The sequence below is a fragment of the Anabrus simplex genome, chromosome 10, assembly GCF_040414725.1.
Source record: "Anabrus simplex isolate iqAnaSimp1 chromosome 10, ASM4041472v1, whole genome shotgun sequence".
In the NCBI taxonomy this organism is placed as follows: Eukaryota; Metazoa; Arthropoda; class Insecta; order Orthoptera; family Tettigoniidae; genus Anabrus; species Anabrus simplex.
The window spans coordinates 39,565,367-39,578,815 of record NC_090274.1 but is presented as its reverse complement, the minus strand read 5'-3'; positions in this window follow the sequence as shown (position 1 = coordinate 39,578,815).

Here is a 13,449-nt window from a genome sequence, read left to right as displayed (position 1 = left end):
TCTGTCAAGCCTGACAGAATCAAGTAAGTAAATTTTAATAACAATGTTGCATTTTTGCTTCTAGGATCACTTTTACTAATAAACAGCTGTAGCATTTGACCTTCTACACGAAGTTCATAAAATGCCTAAAATGCAAGAAGATATGCTCAGTTGTTATGATGCAAACCGTCCTCATTATGTTGTGTATGTACGCCTTAACTGGAAATTTGTCATAAAATGTCTACAAAAGGCTAATAGGTGATAATAAAAGGCTTACCCTGAAGGAATAAGGCGGGCCGAGTCAAGTTACACATCTCCAGGACGTGACGGCGTTTTCAGTATCCTTCCTCTCCGACATAAATTTTTCATGTCTATTGTGACACTATCTCTATCTCTCTCTTTAAGTCCAACCCTTCGTAAGGGTGTAGTGGCATCACGCGACAAGCCTTTTGGTGATCTGCCTCCAGGAGTCTCTGTTGTGGGCATGGCGACTTGTTTGGTGTAAGCTCATCCTGGTCAAGCTCTTGATTTGGTCCATCCATCGTATCGGTGCACGTCCTCTAGGTCTTCGGCCCTCGACTTTTCCCTCTATGAGTAGTATTTACATTGCCTCCTGTCTTCCGCCAATACGACCAAAATATCTCAGTTGTTTTTGGTTGATAAGGGTCGACAGTCTTGTTCTGATGCCGAGCTGTTGCAGGATCGATTCATTAGTACGGTGTGCTGTCCGTGGTATTCGCAGTAATCTCCTATAGCACCACATTTCTAGAGCATCAATCCTGCGGCGATCCGCCGTCTTCATCGTCCAAGTTTCTGCTGCTGCATAGGTTGCGATAGGGAAGATCAGAGTTCGAATGAGGGTGAGCTTTGCCTTGGAAGTGATGGAGGTGTCCTTCCAGATGCGACTAAGTTTTGCTGTTGAATTTCTCACAATCGCAATGAGCTTACGGATCACAGGTTCACAGTCTCCGGTATTTGTGCCAATAGATCCCAGATACTCGAAGCGACTGACAACCTCATAATCAGCAATCCATGTAATTAATACGGTAGCTACTTGTTCCATGATAAACTGCCAAATAGTGGATGAAAAGGAGGAAGAAAGAAACAAGCAGCGGGTTCAGTCTACATGTGATCGTAGGAGGATTTTTTATTTTGCACAGGGACTTGCTGGACGACGAAGTAAAGAGGAAGAAATACATTAGTGATGGCCGAAAACGTTATTTTCGTGTAACCGTTATCTGTGTCCCAGTTACAAAAATAACGATTATAAATAACACTTTTTACAATGTTGAGTTATAACCAATTATAACCAACGTTTGTTACAGGTGATAACGGACAAGCTCAAATAATGTTATAAATGCCTCATAGTAAAGTTATCGTTACTGAATTGCTCATTATTATTATTATTATTATTATTATTATTATTATTATTATTATTATTATTATTATTATAAAATGAATACTATATTCATATCTTAATTACTAAACAAATCTAAATTTGAAGACACCATAACTTTTGTAACATGATATTGGGACTTGATGAAGAAATTTATTATTAGAAGCCCCTTACGTAGTTTTCACTTGATTTTACTGGTAACCGAAATATTTGTTTAACTAGCTCCAGTTTAAATACTATACATACGAGTTTTTATTTAAAGGTTTTTAGAAGAATGTGATCGGTTATGATTGAGAAGCGGGTTAACATGTTTGCCCCTATGTAGTTGACAATGGACGGTGAAGTGGGGAAAGAACTATTCATAATTTCACTGTTATAAGTCATGACGTGGAAAGACAGTCATATTTTTAGGAATTTATTTTTCATTACGATAAGTAACTAACATGTTACTTTTAAATGTTACAAATATTGTAACGGTGACAAAATAACTGCCATCCCTAAAATACATTCAGCGTAGTGTTGAAGAAGGTGGAAGGTTTATTTGCAAAGAAATAAACACTTTCCTGAGACCCGCAATTGTACCGAAGGAAAAAAATGTTATTGTGTCCACGGGAGGTAAGTTAAAGGACTGTACTAACCTACGGTAGGTTGACCCTACTTCATTGAAATGAGTAACATTGATGTTCATGATACACTTTTATTGTAACGTGGATGTACAAAAGTCCAAAGTAAACGTAAAATTTATTATTTTTAACAGTATTTAAACATATAGGTACAAACAAACTCGATTTTACGGCATCACTTTAATTATAACCCTTATTATACGTGGGTCGAGTCATAAGTCATGGCATTTATTTTTCTTCTCGCTAACAGGAGACAACACGAAAAATCTAAGATATCCATTTGGAAATATGGGGCATGTACTTATGCATAGTGCCTGGAGCACAGGCCATTGGTAAACATTGTTTTATTATGGTATAGACAGAAAATACACAAAACTACGTACAAAGGACGGGTCTCCACTGGTTCCAGACCTTCGAAATAACCACTGAAGGCTTCCACTGTGCGTTGCCAGCGGTGGGGCAGGTGCTGAATACCATTCGCTGCATGTGTATCGCTAACGTGTGACACCTCTCTCCGAAATGCTGTTACGATGTCCTCTTTGTTAGCAAACCGTTGTCCACGTAATGGCTTGTTGACTTTGGGGATTAGATCATAGTCACATGGGCTCAGATCAGGCGAATAAGGCGGGTGTGGAAGAACCTCCCATCCCCACCGTTGTAAGCGACGCTGAACGATGACTGCTGTGTGAGCTGTCGCGTTATCGTGTGGGATTATGGCGTTGTCCAAAAATATGGACGTTTGGTTCGCACTGCACGCCGCAATTGGTACAACAAAAAGGAATTGTAACAAACTGCATTGACAGTGTGCCCCTCACGCAGTGGATAACACACAAGAACACCTGATACTCCTATTTTAATATACGATCGTTGCTCCTGCTTGTTGACTTCCATTTTGTGACGTTCTCACTCACACACTGAACTTGGGGCATGCTTAGAGCCACACTGTTGTTTACGTATACCATCTAGTGGCATCATACGCAGGTACATACCGTACATTTCCAAATGCGTATCTTAGATTTTCCGTGTTATCTCCTGTTCGCGAGAGAAAAAAAAATAGTTGCCATGACTTATGACTCGACCTACCAGTGGCGGCGCGTGACTTTCATCACTGGGGGTTCAAAAGAAGAAAAAATTGCCTCCCCCTACCTCTCCTCTCCCCAACTCCGCCAGCTTCTCTTCCGTCGTGGGCCGTAACCTCCTAAACTAAGATGACATACGTTCTAGAAATGTGATCAAATACGAGAGGAGCAGAAAATACGGTAGGCCTACATGCCGAGTTTTACCACATGCAAAATAAGAAATAACTGCTTCATTGAAGTCCGCAGAGTCTCGAACAAAGTTCCTTTCAATTGACAACATAGCAAGAGCAATAAGTCTATCCTCGGTCATTGTGCTGCGCTAGAAAGTCTTTATTCTCTTCAGGGTAGAGAAACACCTTTCTGCTTCCGATGTAATGGGAATAGTAACAACTATATTTAAAAATGTTCATTGGTATTGCCTTGCCGCTATTCTTTGCCTCAATGATTTTTGAGTTAAGTTTCTCTCCAAAACGTAATTATTCCAAAGAAGGCAAATTAATAGGTGTTTAGTAAGTAATGATATATTTGGGACAAGATATTAATTGGAATTTGACAGTTTAATGTGACTTTTGGTAGTAACGATGCTTTTCAACACTAGCGCTAGTTACGTGCACTATTCTGTTGCCTAGTAAAATTCTCGTAACGCCAACAGATGGCAGGCTCATACCCCAACCCCAACAACACGACTAGCTAGTCTTGAGACAGTGGCCTATTGCGCATGCGTAAAGAACAGAGATCCGTTTCTGCGATATCCTGGTCTTGCCTTAGTGCTGGCTTTCGTCCTCTCGCACCTCGCCACTCCCTTCGCCTATGTACGGACGGAGAGATCGCCTTTGCAAGGGGGTTCATTCCAGACAAGTATCCAGCCACAGACCTTGCGCAGCTCACATGAATTGAAAGCCAGTAGGAGTATATTACGGATAGAGGGATTTAGCAAGAGCTTCGAGATTGACAAGGGAGTTGTGAAAATAACGTAGTTGAGTACAATTTGATATAAACTGGAGGTTCATTGCTCCATTGCGCTATACCAGAAACCGCCACTGCGACCTACGTAGTAACTTTTTAGAAGACAGGATACAGTACATAAAGTAGTGAAACAAGAAATATACCTCCGTTAACATCTTTGGAAAAAATGCGTTAGTCTCTTCTGTTTATTGCTGTTAAACTTATTTTCTTCCACACACTTTTCAACAACGTTTATTGCTGTGAAAACACTGTCAATTACATTCAGCTGACTCTCTATGTAAGATCAAAGAATAGCCACTGCACTTAACGCCTGGTCTGCTGATGGTACAAAAGGAAGCTCCAACACTTCTGGTTGGGAAACATCTTCTTCTTCAGTGTTGACGGTATCTGTGGAAGGCTCGGCCACTGTAACGTCAGAGTCCACGTGTATGTAACCTTCAAAATCAGCTTCGCAGTTAGCAAGCTGCTGATACTCCACCCATTCTTCAGGAACAAGGGTGACTTCCTCCGTGTCGTCTCAAAACTCACGAGTCCCAAAACGCACGAGCAGGGCCAGTTCTTCTTTGAATGGATAAATGTCCACCCTTTTAGTCATGGGATAATGGAATACTGTCAATAATCGAATAACTTCCATCCGATTATTTAAATAATGGAATGAGTTTCAAACATCATTCAGTTATATCGCACAGAATAATCGAATGCGTCATGAGGAATTTTTTTCGGTTTAAGTGTGTCGGTTAGACAATCTATTGAAATAAGCTAATAGATGAACTCTTACGAAACATAGAAATACGCCTTTTTTAGTGTTGAAACTAAATGAGTGAATTAACTGTCTTGATCTTTAATATCTCTAAATAAAATTCCTTATTGAAGTAAATGCCGCCTTCTGGCCGCATAATGGAACTAAGTCCTAGTACTACCAACTAACAGTTTCTTTTAACTAGCAATGGGCAATATACCTACTTTAATTTTATGTCGTCCGTCTGCATACATAAATATTGTTACCTTGCTGGTCTTTGGTCCAAGGGGCCCAGGGGGTACCGGGTTCGATTTGAGGTCGGGCCGGTGATTTTAACTTTCATTACTTAATTCCTATGGCTCGGGGACTGGGTATTCGTGCCGTCTTCAGCATTAGCCTTCATCTTAGGAAAGGCGTCATCCTCACAGACGTACAGGTCACCTATACGGCGTCTACTCCAAAGACCTGCACCAGACCTCCCCGGAGGCCACACGTCATTATTATAAATGTATGTGAAAGTTAAAAAATGCATTATGTTAGCTTTAAGACAACAGCAAAATATTTTGATAATGATGATGCTTGTTGTTTTAAGGGGCCTAACACTGAAGGTCATCGGCCCCGCAAAATATTTTAATAATAATAATAATAATAATAATAATAATAATAATAATAATAATAATAATAATAATGATAATAATAATAATAATAATAATAATAATAATAATAATAATAATAATAATAATAATACACCTCGGTCTCTTTCAAACAACAGCTATTATTCTTCCCCTGTGAGTTGGGATGGCAGAATAACATCCACAGTATCCCCTGCTTGTCGTAAAGTAAGCGTGAGTCACCGGGCACCTCATCCCTCCTGCGGTCATCGCAAGCACCTGCTGTCCGGAATCGTGAATTTTGAGACTCATTAGAATGTTTACTTTAGCAACCAGTTTGTAGTCGTGAGTTTTGATACTATTTGTAACTAATTTTAGCCCGTGAGTTTTGAAACTCGTGGGTTTTGAGACGTAACCGACTTCCTCCTCTTCGTGTTCTGAAGCTCCTGAGTCATCTTTCAAAAATCCTGCTTCGCGGAAGCAGTCTACAATAATAGTTTCCAGCTTCATATTAGCCCGCGACTTACTCAGCATTGTTATGGACTGTAGTAGATTAATGTCCGTTAATGACTCCTCGGATTCAATTCCTCTCAGAATTCTCTTTTTTGCTAGTTGTTTTACGTCGCACCGACACAGATAGGTCTTACGGCGACGATGGGACAGGAAAGGGCTAGGAGTGGGAAGGAAGCGGCCGTGGCCTTAATTAAGGTACAGCCCCAGCATTTGCCTGGTGTGAAAATGGGAAACCACGGAAAACCATTTTCAGAGCTGCCGATAGTGGGATTCGAACCTACTATCTCCCGGATGCAAGCTCACAGCCGCGCGCCTCTACGCGCACGGCCAACTCGCCCGGTCAGAATTCTCTGAACAGCCCTATTCCTATTGAAATGCTTCAAGTTTTTAATCACACATTGGTCCATGGGCTGTAATTGGGATGTTAAGTTCGGTGGCAAGATGACCATGCGCACTGTCTTTTACTCCTGAACGAGCACCTTGGGATGAGCAGGACAGGTGGTGGTGGTGATTATTGTTTTAAGAGGAAGTACAACTGGGCAACCATCCTCTGTATAACACTAATCAGAGAAAAAAATGGAAGGGGTACGACACTTCGAAAAATGAAGGTATCGGCCAAAGGAAGACAAGGGCCACGAAGGGCATGAAAATGAAAGACTCCCTAGGCCTCCATACGCAATACCGTCAGGGTCGGAAAAGAACAAGTGTTGACGAAGGGAGGTCGGATAGGAAAGATGAAAGTGAGGAGCGTGGTCAAGTAAGTGGAAGCAATGCCAGGACTCAGCTGAGGTCCCGTGGTCTTTATGACTATATTATTGTCATTATATTAACTCCCTAAACACAGATCAATGTTCATTGATTGATTGAAGTTATTCTAAAACTAGTGATGTAAACTCAGACGCGATACAGTAAACATCAGCTGTTCAGATTTGAGGTCTGAGCTTCAAGTTTCGTCAGAATGCCACAAACATATTTACACAAGCAACATCGGGCAGTCACCTTCGAAGTCAGTTAACATTTGACGAGGCAATATTTCACGGAATATCGGAGGTAGAGAGGTAATAATTGACACACATGATTGGCATGACATGGGGTTTTATTGACGCTATTAATGAATGCACAAACAGGCCAAGAGATGGCGCTGGACAGCAACACGTCAGTGATGCCGCACGAGACTCGTGTACGGTATAAAAGGAGCTGTCGTGAGGAGGCGTAGAAAACCTTCCCCCAGGCTCACTTCTCACACCAACCCACCTACACTCTCCAAGCCACACAACACATCTTCCTTCTCCCTTGTCACACAATGCTTTAACTGCTTAGAGCTCAACCACTCCGCTGCTTCCTGCACGGAAGGCACTCGCTGCAATAGGTGTGGAGGCCCTCACCGCCTCACCAACTGCACAATACCAAGGGACCAGGCGAGGTGTGCCAACTGTGAAGGCAGTCACGCCGCCTCATATCCTGGATGCCCCTACATCAAACAAGCAGTTAAAGCGCACTACAAACGCTCACGACACATAAACACTACTAAACACCCGCCCCACTTAAACCCTCAAACTCCTCCCTCCTACCATGGTACCATCCCCCCTCCCACTCAGCCCAGCCAAGAAACCATCAATCCCCTCCGTCTACTGATCAATATACTCTCCCCCCCAAGCCAATCAAGTACTTCCTTTCATGCCCAGTAGACAGCTAATCGTTCATTAGCCCACGTACCAAAAATCCCGTCAAGTAACCGTGGTTATCCCCTGCTAAATCGCCCTAATCAGCCCCCTCCCTCCCAGAAATAACTATCATACTCCCTTCCTCCACCTTCTTCTTCAGGAACCGTAACAACTTAGCATCACCGATAGTTGAGCAACATTGGGCGTGGCGTCCATCCGGATGGGTGACCCACGTCACATCTGCTTACTTCTCTAACATAGTTCTGAACAAATCACCAACCATCATCAATGAACTCATGAAACCCTGGTACAACACAGGGTCCCCAAAGTGCGTCGCCCCCTAAACGAAGGGCGCAGGTCATATTCTGACCAATTATGATTCGTGAAACAGGATTCCCCTCCACCATCCTCCATTCAGTCTAGTATTACTCAGTTAAGGAGATAGCTCTCAAGACCTAATCGGTCGATAGCCTAAAATCCTCAACGGAACCAAACCACTGTTAGTGGAGCTTTATTTACTTTATTTTGATGTCAATAAAACCCCATATCACGCCAATCATGTGTATCAATTATTACCCCTCTACCTCCAATATTCCGCGAAGTATTGTCTCGTCAAATGTTACGGACTTTTGGATCATCCTGTATAACCAAAATATGACCTTAAACAACTGAAATGACCAAAAAATGACCAAAACAATAGAAAAGGTAAAAAAATGCATTTATATGCCGTACAAATAAGGCTAAATATGCTTATAAACGTCAAATTCGTGCTTAATTCCAACAAACAGCCAAAGCGCATGACGGGGGGTAAAATATGACATTTCCTTACCATTCGAACCCCAGTCATCACCAGCAGCAGCACCGTTATTTTCATTCCTTGACGAGTCAGAAAACTGCCTTCATTTCATTAATATCAAGAAGGACTGATGATATCTTTCTTTTGGCCTTCAAAGCAACAATTCACACTGACAGCGTATAATATTTGTAGCCCTCTGAAAAGTTAAGCAGCAGATACAAGACACACAGATGTGTGATTCTGAGCTTGTTATGAAAGATGCAACACTAAATCTCGAGGACCTATTTCCAGCTTCGTATACAAGTAGAACAGTGATTATAAAAAGAGAAATAACTTAGATAAATTTTGTTGACAAAATTATGTTTTAATTATTTTTTTTTGAAGGAGCTTAAGGAAAAATACTATTTTATATCAGTGACCCTGAAACACCAATATTCGCAGACTATTCTCAACTCCAGCATGATATGGATAATATTAATATTAATGTAATGGAACGTAGAAAATAAGTTTCATTTTAACATACCCAAGTTCGTGTCGATGTATTTCACTTGTAATAAAAATCCTGTCAGATACTCGTACGAATTAGGAGTGGAATCACTGCAAGCAGTAACGGAAAGAAGAGACATGAGTTAACCTTCATCGCCACATAAACAACAAGATGATTAGTGTTAAGTAACGGGTACCTAGAACTTATAAATCTGTACCTTAGTTCTAAAGGGGCCAATTTAAAAAAAAATCTGTTTTTTCGAGCTATGAGCCATTTGAAGTTTTGCTTATAATTTTCGAACCTTTCTTTCAACAACTAACTTTTAAAAAGTTTACGCTTTCTTTATGGCAACAACTGAATAAATACTTCTTTTTTCTATCGTATTCTTTAAAAATTCCCAGGTCTCAAATCTTTGTCGGTAATCTAGCATTACTGGCAAGGGTTTATTTAATTAAACGTTAACTGTCCGCTTAATAGGGGTATAGTGCGCATTGGTATCACCCAAATATCACTATAAAATTTGTCACAAATGGAACATAATAATTGCTTTTACACATATCAAGTGAAAAATCTTTGGCAAATTAAGAAATAAGTTATTTGATTTTTGGAGAATATTATGTATACGTACTTCCACTTTACAAGTACATTTGGTGTTGTGCTCACAGTGACACACGTATGTCTTTTGTCTTACACTTTCAACAATTTCGTGTGTGATATCTGTGTTCACTGAAGTTCTTTGCTATCGTTTCATTGCTTCACTTGTCAATGACATCATTTCATGAATTGTATCGCGATATACAATATTTAATAGGCGACAAAATGGTATGGCCAATGTACATAAGAAAAATTCAGTGGACTGGTGATGTATTGGTCCAGGGATCGAGCTACTTTCGTTCGAACAGAAATAAAAATATTTATTGGTCCAGGGATCATGCTATTTTTCTGTTGACCTCCATTTTGCTGTTTGAACTGGCCACTCTAGTCATATGGACAAAGATAATGAGAATCTACAGACATAGCACTCCCATTCCACGGTGCTAGCCCTGGATCTGAAGAAAGTAACAAAGACGGCACCAGCAGCGAATGGACAAGGATGAGAATCCACAGACATAGCCCTCGCATTCCTCGGTGCTAGCCCTGGACCTCAAGAAAGTAACAAAGGACGGCATCAGCAGCGGAATATGACATAAACCAGTCCTGTCTAAAGCCTTAAGTATGTTTTCATATTTCTCAAATAACGACGGTATTTCTTAATTTGCCAGAGATTTTTCACTTGATATGTGTAAGAGCAATTGTATGTTCCATTTGTGACAAATTTTATAGTGATATTTGGGTGATACCTATGCGCATCATACCCTAAAATGCGTTTGTATCTTTTACTATCACAATTTCGATTAAAAATGACATTGGCTCTTTTAGAAGCAAACCACAGAAATATTAAGTCTTTCGCGGAAATGAATACATGTATTCATTTGTACAGTCCTATTGTACTGCCAAAACTCGAATATACGAGCCAAATTTGGAATCCGGAGTGCGAAATTAATATTAAGTTCAGGAAGGCTTTCTCAGATTCCTGCATCTCAAAACAACAGGCACTTACCACTTCATGCGCCGTATGAGGATTTACTACTATATTTTTATATGAAAATATTGGAAAATTGAAGACAGATGGGTGATATAAAAGTTGGTGCACGGCATCATTGGCATAACTCATTTCGCGATTGGTTAAACAACGTTGTACCCGACCGCTGGATTGGCCGCAAGGGGCCGGATGACAGAGCTTGTTTCGCATGGCCTCCACTTTCACCCAATCTGGCGCCATGCGATTTTTACCTTTGGGGATTCGTCAAGGATCGTGTATTTGTACCTCCGCTGCCAGCTGACATAACTGATTTAAGAAACAGGATTGAATTAGCTGTTGCAACAATTACTCCTGGCACACTGAGCAAGGTGTGGGAAGAACTCTGCTATGACGAATGGTGCTCACATTGAACACTTGTAGGACAAACTGTTTGAGTTGCTCTTTCACTTGATGTATTACTGGGTATTTACAAATGTTAGTTCAGTGTAACAAACATTACAGTGCCTTAACACTCCACATCCTGTATATAAACAACACCAAGGCGACAGAATGGCCTCCTCCATGGCTGGGGGTGGTTGAATTCATCCACGGAATCCCCTGCCTGTCGTAAGAGGCAACAAGACTGATACACTCTGGTGTGAACGTGACGAAGTATACATCACACACTTTCAAATGTCTATTAGATTTCACTGGCACATTTTCGGGATATAAAAAGTAGTTGTCCTGATTTATATACATAGGTCGAGTCATGAGTCATGGCAACTGTTTTTTTTTTCTCGCAAACAGGAGACAACACGGAAAATCTAAGATATGCATTTGGAAACGTACGGCATGTACTTGCGCATGAAGCTACTAGATGGAGTATGTAAACAACAGTGTGGGTCTAAGCATGCTCCCAAGTTCAGTGTGCGAGTGAGAGCGTCACAAAATGGAAGTCAACAAGCAGGAGCAACGATCGTATACTAAATAGCAGTTCTCCGCGGCAGCTCTGCATGCCAATGCCATGCAGAGCTGCGGGAGCACTAGGTGTTCATGCCATGCCCTATAGAACAGTGGCGAGGTGGGTGCTAAGAAAGAGGACATCGTAACAGCATTTCGGAGAGAGGTGTCACACGTTAGCGATACACATGCAGCGAATAGTATTCAGCGCCTGCCCCACCGCTGGCAACGCACAGTGGAAACCTAAGTTGATTATTTCGAAGGTCTGTAACCAGTGGAGAGCTCTCCTTTGTACGTAGTCTTGTGTATATGCAGTCTATACCATAATAAAAACAATGTTTACCAATGGCCTGTGTTCTGTCACTTTCCTACGAGAATCTCCTGAAGTCAGAATTTGTCTTCAGGCTCTGTGCATAAGTACATGTCCTGTATTTTCAAATGCATATCTTAGATTTTCCGTGCTGTCTCCTGTTCGCGAGAAAAAAAATAGTTGCCATGACTTATGACTCGACCCTCGTATATTATTTTATTATGACTGTAAGTATTCACTCAAGGTAATTGGGCATGATAATTAAGTGTTGATTGACTGTAAACTCTTCAGTAATGTGTTGAGATATAACACAGCCTTGAACTATTTCTAGAAAATAAACTAGTGGAAAAGATGTACATTTCGTTCACACATCTATGATCTGTGTGAGACGTTTCCTCTTCCTAGAGTTATTTTGGAGCCGGTCCGCCACATTCTGTCGTATCAACGGATACTTAGCTTTAATGGATCCACATAAAAATCTCAGTCGTAACTAGATCGTCGGCTGACACCGTGTGGGAGTACTAATGTGTCTTGGAGACGAAATACACCAATCACTGTGTCTCCTTACACGCATCTCCACGCGGTTCTGGCTGACTCTCTCCAAGCTGTACGAACATACCTTCGAACCATGTAGTTAAGGCAAATTTCCAAAAAGAAATCTTCAAGCAAATGGTCTGTACTCGACAAGCTGTCAAAGAAACAGATCAACACTCTTTTTTTCTGTGGAGAATTTTTAGTGATCGCACACAAAGGAGTAGATTATGCGGTCAATAAATACCTAATAAATCCCCCTGTCGATAGGGAAAGCGTTTACGGTTTCCAACTTCAGATTGCATTTCAGCGTTCAGTCTGTAAGTCACTGAGAATTAACTAACCGCCGCCACAATCCTCTATTTGTAACGAGTTCTGTGGCCTCGTTTAATTGATGATTTTGAGTGAGTGAGTGAGTGAGTGAGTGAGTGAGTGAGTGAGTGAGTGAGTGAGTGAGTGAGTGAGTGAGTGAGTGAGTGAGTGAGTGAGTGAGTGAGTGAGTGAGTGAGTGAGTGAGTGAGTGAGTGAGTGAGTGAGTGAGTGAGTGAGTGAGTGAGTGAGTGAGTGAGTGAGTGAGTGAGTGAGTGAGTGAGTGAGTGAGTGAGTGAGTGAGTGAGTGAGTGAGTGAGTGAGTGAGTGAGTGAGTGAGTGAGTGAGTGAGTGAGTGAGTGAGTGAGTGAGTGAGTGAGTGAGTGAGTGAGTGAGTGAGTGAGTGAGTGAGTGAGTGAGTGAGTGAGTGAGTGAGTGAGTGAGTGAGTGAGTGAGTGAGTGAGTGAGTGAGTGAGTGAGTGAGTGAGTGAGTGAGTGAGTGAGTGAGTGAGTGAGTGAGTGAGTGAGTGAGTGAGTGAGTGAGTGAGTGAGTGAGTGAGTGAGTGAGTGAGTGAGTGAGTGAGTGAGTGAGTGAGTGAGTGAGTGAGTGAGTGAGTGAGTGAGTGAGTGAGTGAGTGAGTGAGTGAGTGAGTGAGTGAGTGAGTGAGTGAGTGAGTGAGTGAGTGAGTGAGTGAGTGAGTGAGTGAGTGAGTGAGTGAGTGAGTGAGTGAGTGAGTGAGTGAGTGAGTGAGTGAGTGAGTGAGTGAGTGAGTGAGTGAGTGAGTGAGTGAGTGAGTGAGTGAGTGAGTGAGTGAGTGAGTGAGTGAGTGAGTGAGTGAGTGAGTGAGTGAGTGAGTGAGTGAGTGAGTGAGTGAGTGAGTGAGTGAGTGAGTGAGTGAGTGAGTGAGTGAGTGAGTGAGTGAGT